We start from the raw sequence: 9950 nt of genomic DNA, 5'->3' as shown, positions 1-9950 counted from the left end.
AATATCCAACTCTTATAGTGTTACATATTCAAGTTAGACTACTTGGACATGAAGAATGTATGATTGTTCCTTTTCCCTGTTTCTCCATGTCCAAGAGACCTGAATTAACCCCATGTTTTGTGTTAAATGAAGGGGATATGTCGCTCCGGAGTATTCATCGGAAGGGGCCCTGACGTACAAGTGTGATGTATATAGTTTTGAAGTCCTGTTGTTGGAGATAGTCAGTGGAAAAAGGAGAACAAGCATTCAAACTTTCCTTCTTCATGTAAGTCTGCTCATGACAAAACATACTCCTCCCTTATGCATCCTCTTAATTTCTTCCCACTGAAATGGTGGCACTAAGTATGACGTAATCTTTGTTCAGCGTGCTACACAATATCCCAACACAAGTTAACCATCCACACATAGCCCTATCGAAAGACGAGTGCTATTCTGTATAACTGAGTTCTTTTTCTTTTTCTTTTTGCGGGCCTGGGAATTGTGGAATCAACAAAAGATCAGGGAGCTTATTGATCCGCAAGTGGGTGAACCTAGAGGTGAGGTCTTATCAGGGCTAGCCAGATGCATCCAGATTGGCCTTCTCTGCGTGCAGCATTTTCCTGAGCACAGGCCTTCAATGTCTGAAGTTGTGACAATGCTAACCGACACCGGCTCACGGCTCCCTACGCCATGGAAACCCACACCAAACAGCGGAGCAGTACCCGGCACACAACCCGGACAGAGCAGGACCTTCTTGCAGTGGCTATTCCACTCGTGTGGTCGTGACTTCGCGAGCCCACGCATGGTAGCTATGGTGTACTGCTTCGGTCTATCAGGGCGAGGCAGTGGCAGTGAAAGCGAAATAAGCCTAAAATTGAGTGAATTGCAAGAAACCACCACATTTGGGGCTTATCTTGTAGAAAACAACATAGTCGCTAATCATTTGCAAAAGCCACCGCGGATTCAATAACAGTTTTGCAGATTGCACTGAACATGTAATTCCGCGCGGTTGAGGGCGTTTCTGACATGTGGGGCCCAATATGCGTGACGTGGCGTAACGGACGCGCTGACGGCGCCGTTTGAGCATACATCTTGTCGAGCCGGACCGACCAACCGACGGCGCCCGACCAGACCAGATCTGCTCCGTCCTCTCCCTCCAGCTCCAATCCATGGCGACGACGAAACCTAGCGGCGTGGACGGCGGCGGGGGAGTTGCTGCCGGTGGGGATGCTCCGGGCGGCGGTACTGGAGATCCGCCGGAGTTCTGCGGGAGCTCCAATCCGTCGAGCGCGCTGCCTCTTTCCCAACCGCCGTCGCCGCCGAAGTCGTTGGAATACGCGGCGGCTACTGCGTTCGCCCAGGCGGTTAAGGGCAATCCGACGGGCAGCCACCATTTTGCCTCCTCCTTCGGCGGTGTGGAGTAAGTCATCCTCGTCCTCCTTTGTCATTTCCCCGATTGGTATTCTAGGGTTAGGGTTGTAGTGTTAGGGTTCTATGGTTGGTGTTCTTGGGTAGTTGTAGTACGGCTAAGGTTGTAGTGTTAGGGTTCTAGCATTAGGGTTAGTGTTAGCTGTTAACTGAATTTTCAGTAAACTGTTAACTGTGTACTAAATTTATTGAACACTGTATATTGTTAACTGAATTTTTTGAAGACTGTTAAGTGGATTTTAACACTGTTAACTGAATTTCTGTTGCCAACAATTTTAACTCTATTAACTGAATATTGTGAACACTGTTAACTGTTAACTGAATTTATTGATAATTGTATGTTGTTAACTGATTTTGTTTACGCTGTTAACTGGATTTTAACACTCTAAACTGAATTTCTGTTGCCACCAATGAGACCTCTTAACAATAATTGTGAACACTGTTAAATGCATTTTATCTGAATTTGTAGCTTGGATGATGAAGAATGGGAAGTGAGGTTCCATTTCCTAGACAGAGATAACTTGGAAAGAACAATCTGTTTATCAGACATAACCTTCTGGAATCTCATTGCCCTAATAGAGGTAGAAGGCTATAGTTCAAGGGATTTTATGTATTATGTTAGAGATCCAGGAGTTGGTGTGTCAGGAATGGAAGAATTAACTGATGATGACAAGGTGGAAGAAATGTTGGATGACATAGCTAGTAAAGGAAAGAATGTTGTTAACATTACAGTTATGAGAAGTGATGCACCTAGACCAGTTGATTTGAACATTGGTCATGCTTATGAAGAGCAGGTTCCTTTGTCAGAAATAGGTGTACCAGTTGTCTATGAGGTAGACAATTCAGGAGTTCTTTTCCCCAGTCCAGTGAAACCCCAACCACAGCCAGTCTAAGTAATGAACACACAGGAGATCTCTTGTTTGTTGAAGCAAAAGGGCCCAAGTGAACCTGAGTTTGCTTTGGACAATGGTAATGAGAGGCATGAGTATTTCATGGAGACAGACCAAGAGCAAGAGCACATTGAGCAGATGATGGAGCAGAAAAGAAATGAAGAAATTCAGAGGTACAGAAGTAATATGATACAAAGAGAGAAGTACAAGGCAGCAAAAAGAAAACTCCCACATCTGCTTGCTGAGGAGTTCACTGATAGTGAAAGTGAGGATGAAGATCTTGAAGATGAGGACATATTGGCTAGGTTGGAGGCAATGAAGAGGCATAGGGATGATCCACTACATCACTTTGAAGGAGACACTGATGTAGAAGAGCTATATGGACCAGACGATGAGGAGGAGAATGAAGGAAGAGATGAAGAGGAAGAACAAGAGGAGCCACTAGATGAGGGCTTGAGAGGAGGAAGCAGTGTAGGAGGAAGCAGTTTAGGAGGTAGCAGCAGCACAGGAGGAAGTAAGAGGAGGGGGAAGGGGCCAACAACAAGATCCCATGCAAGTTTGGATCAAATCATAGAGCAAGACTGGGCACCTTCATCTGATGAGGAGAGCAACCCAGGTGACTTAAGTCAGGAAGAGAATGATTGTGCTCAGCTTCCACCATTTAAGCTACCAAATGTAGGAAGAGCAGGGCCAAAAAGAATAAAGTTAGGGTTTGGTATGATGAGGAGAGGGAAAACCCACAAGAACAATTTGTCAAGCAAATTTGTTTCCTAGATGTCCAGCAGTTCAGGAGGGCACTCCTAACATTTCACATCTCACAAAACAGGAACTACTCATTTCATAGGAATTGCTCAGATGGAGTTATTGTAGTTTGCAGTACACATGACTGTCCTTTTTTCATTGCTGCTTCCAAAATTGCACATGAGAAGACATTTTGCATGAAGAAAATGAACTTGTACCACAACTGTCCTGCTGTTGGAGAGAGCATCAAAGTCACTGTAAGATGGTTGGCACATGAGTGTGAGCAACAGTTAAGGTCTGGCATAAACACACCAATCCAGGTAATAATTGATAATTTGAAGAAAAAACATGGAATTGAAGTGTCCATTCACATGGCCTACAGGGCAAGGAAAGCAGCTAAGGAAGTTGTCCAAGGAGATCAGAGGGCACAATACACTAGGATAAGGGATTACCTCCAAGCTGTGCTGGATACCAATCCTGAAAGTAGATGCATTGTGACAACAAAGCATTTAAAGCTTCATCCTAGCAAAAACCCTAGATTTAATGGCTTGTTCATGTGCCTCAATGCTTGCAAAGAGGGCTTTCTAAATGGTTGCAAACCCTTCATAGGTACTTGCATAATTATTTTCCCAACATATTTGCCATTGCTTTTGTTTATGTTTGGTGCTAATGTGTTATGTTTGGTTGTAGGTGTTGATGGTTGCTTTGTTAAGTTGACAACAGGGCAACAAATATTGGCTGCAACTGGAAGAGATGATAATAACATCTTTCCCATTGCATTTGCTATTGTTGACAAGGAGGACACTGCCAGCTGGTCTAACCCAGCTCAAGTATGCTCTTGGTGGTGAGTCAGGGAAGTATGTCAAGTACACTATCATATCTGATAGACAAAAGGTACCTCATACATCATAATTCTTATTTTTACTGAAGTTTTACCATGCTTAGTACTGTCAAAAAGCATGTTGTTATACTATATTTTGAACACTAGTTATTTAAACAGGGCCTTCTTAAAGCCATAAACAATGTCTTCCCAAATTGCCCTCAAAGATACTGCCTTAGACATATTTATCAGAACTTTCAAACAGCTGGCTTTAGAGGCTAGTTATTCATATCTGAGCATGGTTTTGAACAAGCAATGGAAGGCATGAAAAGAGTGTGAGGCAGCTTGGAAATGGCTTAGAAAGATACCCAAGCATACATGGGCTAGACATGCCATGGACAAGAATTGTAAAACTGATTTGGTTGTTAACAATATTAGTGAAGTGTTCAACAAAATGATACTTGATGTGAGAGGGAAACCAATTAAAACCATGGTTGATGGCATCAGAACAAAATTGCTAGTTAAGTTCAATGCCAATAGGACCAAGACTGAGACAGCCAAGTGGCAGATATGCCCAACATATGCTGAGAAGTTAGAAGAAGAAAACACCATGCTAGATATTGTCAGTCAATCAAAGCAGGACCTGATCTATACCAGGTTAGCAGTGGAGAAAGCACATATGCAGTAAATCTGCAAGTGCACACATGTGAGTGTAGCAAATGGGACATGACTGGTGTTCCATGCAAGCATGGTGTTTCTGCAATTAACAAGGCAAAACTTCATCCAGAAGATTTTGTTAGTGATTTCTTCAAGAAACCAATGTACCAAGCAGCCTACAATCCAATTGTGTATCCTGTGCCTGGGCCTGATCTATGGCCAAATACTGGGACCGCTGACATAGAGCCACCAGTTTTCAGAGACAAGCCAGGAAAGAAGCAGACTAAGAAGAGAAAGAATCAGTTTGAGAAGCCAGCTCCCAAAGATACTTGAAGGATGGCAACAATAACCTGCAGCAATTGCAACTTGACAAGGCATAGGTACACTAGCTGCCACAAAAATCTAAAGCCAGCCCTAGCAATGAGAAGGAACCAACACCAGGTTAAATCTTGTTTATATATGTTGTCACTGCAGGTTAAATCTTGTGTATATCTCTACTATTAAAGCAGAATCGAACGACGATCTGCTCACCTCCCCTCGTACGATAATAACAAAAAGAAAAAATCTGCCAAAAACCTCGCGCACCAAACCGACGCAAAATCAGGGAAAAACCCACTTCCTCCACCTTCTCCCCGACCCAATCTCCATCTCTCTCCCAGTCCCTAACTACCCACCCAGCGGCTGCCCCTCTCTCCGCCGAGAAAAATCGCCGGATCCCCGCCCCAAGCCCCCAAAACTCCTGCCACGGTTGGGGTCTCCGGTGTAGGAGGATCCACAGCCCGCGGTGGGTCTTCTCCCCTGCACCCCGAGCTCCGATGGCCTCAATCTGGGAGCCGAGTGGAGGCGCGGTGGTGCCAAGCATGGCGATTCTGATCCTGATAGCGTCCTGGCCACGGTCGCCGACGGCACGCCCTCACAAGAGTCCCGCACGGGAGCCATAGGAGAGGGTGGCACACTGGCTGCACCGATGAGTTCGCAACCATCATGCACGTCGACATTAGCTGCGGCACGTACGAGCCCTGCATCATCGGCGAGATCGGCCTAGGTTACTACACCGGCGACCTCTGTGGTACATGCGATGATGCCAGCAGATCCACAAGATTAGATGCGTGCACTTGTAAGGCTGTTCGTAACTCCCATCTTCTGCTTTCGCTCTATTTCTACCGCGATCTGCACATGTACATCGTTGACTGGTGCACCACTCTGTATCTCGGTTGCAGGCTGGTGATTATAGCCATCTTGGACGCCTTCTTCGTGGACCCCGGCTTGCTCAAGGTGATGATTGCTTGTCCGACTTACTCTGTCTGTGGCATAGGATGCACACTAAGTGTTTGCTCATTTGTTTGTGTTACCTTGTAGGTTCCCTGCCTGTCGAATTTTTTTCTCTGCCGAGAAGTGCATATTGTTGATTGGTCCGGCTTACAAAGAGGAGTACCAGCTTCCCGAGTCTCTTACAGAGGCACTCTAAGTCTCTCGTACTAGCATTTGTTGCTCTGTTAAGTTCGTTAGCTTGAGAATGCACTGTGCATATATAAATACTTGTCTCTGTAACTATAGCTCCATCTATCAGGTGATTCTTTGACTTGAGTTAACACCTGCTGTTTTTCTGAATGTTATCTGAATCTAGGAAATTACCTGATTGTTCAATTCATGTATATGATTTTTGGTTATCAGTGATGTGATCCTACTTTTTTTTTCGTGTGTGTGTGTGTGTGTGCGCGCGTGCATGCGCGCGGGCGTGCGTGTGCGTGCGCGTGTGCGTGTGCGCGCACGCGTGTTCTGTGGACAATTAGAGAGGACAGACTGTTGCACATTAGTTTGATTATCATAGGTTGCACATATACAAGTTTGCTTAGAGCTTTTATACTACTCAAATGTCTTTTAGATTCCTGTGCATATTCATGAATGATTTCTTATTTTCAATTTAGTCCCGATAGATTGAATACAAGAAGCATGCTCATCGACAATTTCATTTATGTCTATTGCCATTGCGATACAAGGTTAGGTGTGTAATATGTTCAGATATGCGTTGTGAGTTGTGATATAAATTTTTATAGTACATTTCCATAGATAATTGCTTACAGTGTATAATTCAAAATTAAGCCTCATACCTCGTTATTTATTTTTAGTTTGGATCTTGCGTAGTAAAGTAACCTGTTTTAAGAAAATTCACACCTGGAAGTATTGTACCAGATTAAGCTTATTTTTCCTTTTCTCCATGATGCTACAGATGGTCAAAGCATGACTATATTAGTACATCAGCCGTGAGGATCTTCAGGTTTGCTCTAGAATTAGACCTTGTAGTTATTCTAAACTGATATATACTGGCATGCATGTATGCGGAATTAAAAATCTTAGCTTCAATTGCTTCTGATGCATAATACTGTCTTCCAATTCTATAATATTTATTTCCTATGCCGATACTATTAACCTGTTCCTTGGTTTATATCTTCTCTAACTGGTTCATTATGTATGTCGTAACTTCATCAGAGTATACGTTAACAAATAGAGATGTATACTCCTAATGCCTTTTCTTACAATTGTATATGGGTGATTGTGATGCACATATTTCTAGCAGCAGCAGTGCTACCTGCTATTGTGAGTCTGTACGAAGGCTGGTGTGACCGTCTTGGAGGTGATGTCGTTTTGGGGAAGCTTGTATTGGATATCTATGCTTTGGACGGGGTGAACAAAACCATGTATAAAGAGTACAACGTTTGAGATTCTAGCATGGAAAAAGGATATGTTGACTCAACTTAACCAATCTGGTGCTACATTTAGACTTGAACAGATTAGGTTTATTCATGGTTCAAATGAAAGATAGTGTTTATTTACTATCTAAAGACAAATGCAAAATCAGATATGCACCAGTGTTCATATCTGATTTTAATTTGGAATATGAGAAAACTATGCAGAAGATGACACAATACCTTTTCTTTAGAAAGGAATGGATTGATTTTGTATTAGAAGGGTGTGGTGTCCCCAAAAAACTGAAGGTTTTGGTTGCCGAAGTGACATAGAACACACTTTGCCCAAATCGTCGTGGTTGGCAAAGTGACATTGGACGCACTTATCCCAAATCTCCAAATAGAACAATACATTGCGTAGCGAAGTTTATTTTTCTGTCATGATTAACTAAAATTATAAACTAATATATAGCATCCCACAAATGATAACATGTCATCAGCTTTCACAGCTTTTGCAAAGACAAGACTTTGACTTAATAGCATCAAGAGCAGAAGAATACATAAATATTTGGCCTCTTAACCAGACAACTAACCTACATAGCCATGCTCTTCATGCGTCCACAGTTGGTTTTGCCACTCGACTTAGGGAGAGATCATTCATACTCTAATGTTTTGGCCATCACATCTAGGAGATATCACTCATGCGTGAACCAAGGCGAATAGGACAGGAAATACATTAGGACTAAAAAACATAGAAAAGGCTAGGAAGAAATTAATAATAATTACATAAAAGAAGCTAGGGGGAATAATTAGAGGTGAAACAAGGTCTTTTAAGAGATGAAGCATGTCCCCCGTGATTATGCAGAGCCGCTTAATGCGTCATGTTTTGTTTCCACGATCTGTAAATCTGGAGCCAAGGGTAATGAAGCAAAAGAGAGAGAGCATGTAATGGTGTTATGTTGGTGGAGCCAAGGGTATTACTGCAGGGAAAATGTCATGTGCCCCCATAGAACATATGCTCCCATTATATGAGAGCACTTGGAACGTTGGATGTCAGATCCAACGATGTGGAGAAAATTGCACAAAACCCCCTCAAATAGTCATTGTATTGCATTGAGGTCCACATCCTTCGAAGCTAACCGTTGGATCTCACATCCAACTCTCCATCTGCTCCCGTTCATGTAGGCTACAGGAGCACCTGATACTTTCCCTATTCCTGCAGGGACAAGCATGGAAAACACGACACGTGACAAAGAGGAAACATTAACTCAGTGATTGGGTCACAAGGGAGAAGATACAAAGAAGTTGGTGATTAAGTTGCGGTGGCAAATTTCATGTTGACAACTAATCTATTTCATAATTGGGTCGTTGTTGAACACTGATGACAGGCGTGACATGATGGTGCAACTATAAAACACGCACATGATCGTCTAGGAAAACCTAGACATGGGCGGGAAACCATGCAAGAGCAAGGTTGCAACAATTTACATGGCGCGAGGATTCCAGGGGACCGAAAAATATGGCTCCGCAGTGGACGCTGCTAGACATGATCGGGCAGGTGGGCACTACAGAGAGGGCTAAAGAGGGAAAAATAAATGGGAGCTCACCATGCCCACAAGATTAGCAATGACATGAGAGCATGGAGACAAGACATCCATCTTTAGCAGTGGAAGCAGTGAAGACATGCTCCAAGACGATATCTATCCCAACAAAGTCATAAGCTACATATGGCATACACATTGTAAATTTTAATAATATTTGAAATCAATGTCTCTATGTCTATGTTCGTTGGCCCGTGGCAACGCGCGGGCATTTAACTAGTTTAATACTATGTTCTAATCTGTCTATATGTTGTCACTGCAGGAAAACAGGAGAGTATGCACCAATGGCAACTCCATCTGCTCCACCAGCAGCAAGGGCAAGAGCTCCTGCTGCAACCAGTGCAACACCAAGGACAGCTCCACCAGCAGCAAGGGAAAGAGCTCCAGCTGCAGCTAGGACTGCAACTAGGGCTGTACCTAGGACAGCTCCTTCTGCTCCTGCTCCAACAAGGCCAAGTTCATCTTCTGCTGGTGCTGATAGGCCTAGTTCATCTTCTGCTACTGCTGCTAGGTCAAGGGCAAAGAAAACATTCATACCACCAAGACTGTCACGTACTGGAAGAGTGAGAAAGCCATCATATAAGATGTCTGAATGGTTCAATTGTTCTCAAGGCAGCAAGAAGTGATGTAATGTTGAAACATGTTTAATTCAGCCTTTTTGGCTAGTTTGTGATGAAGAATATTAAGAATTTCATGTTGAAACCAGTTAGTTCAAGTCCAAGTGGTGGACTATGTAATGTACCTAATGGTTGTGATGCACTATGATACTCTGGTTATGATGGTGCGATGATGAACTTATTAGTTATGATGTTTTGCAAGAAGTTTTCATTCTGTTGTTGTGATGATGAGCATAGTTTCATTGTTGATATGATGATGATCTTAGTTTTCCTGTTGTCGATATGATGTGTTATGATGTGTTGCAAGAAGTTGGGTGCCTCGGCGTCGGCGTCGACAAAACCCAAAATGTCTCCACTTGGGTATTCAGGGTGCCTCGTCGTCGACAAAACCTAAAATGTCTTCACTTGGGCATTTAGGGTGACTCGGAGTCGAAAAAACCAAAATGTCTCCACTTGGGCATTTAGGGTGCCTCGGCATCGACAAAACCCAAAATGTCTCCACTTGGCCATTTAGGGTGCCTCGGCATCAA

At 43.3% G+C, this 9950-nt stretch overlaps 1 long non-coding RNA gene across 1 annotated transcript; it reads left to right on the top strand.

Annotated features, from left to right (window-relative positions):
• The first annotated feature begins 5115 nt into the window (after positions 1–5115).
• Positions 5116–6245, top strand: LOC119356658. Its single transcript, XR_005172003.1, has 3 exons — positions 5116–5632; positions 5736–5790; positions 5875–6245. It is a non-coding gene; the product is annotated as an uncharacterized LOC119356658 (long non-coding RNA).
• Positions 6246–9950: the final 3705 nt, after the last annotated feature.

The sequence above is a fragment of the Triticum dicoccoides genome, chromosome 2A (genome assembly GCF_002162155.2).
Source record: "Triticum dicoccoides isolate Atlit2015 ecotype Zavitan chromosome 2A, WEW_v2.0, whole genome shotgun sequence".
Classification (NCBI taxonomy): Eukaryota; Viridiplantae; Streptophyta; class Magnoliopsida; order Poales; family Poaceae; genus Triticum; species Triticum dicoccoides.
The sequence above is the reverse complement of the archived record's forward strand: the minus strand, read 5'-3'. Positions and strand labels throughout refer to the sequence as shown.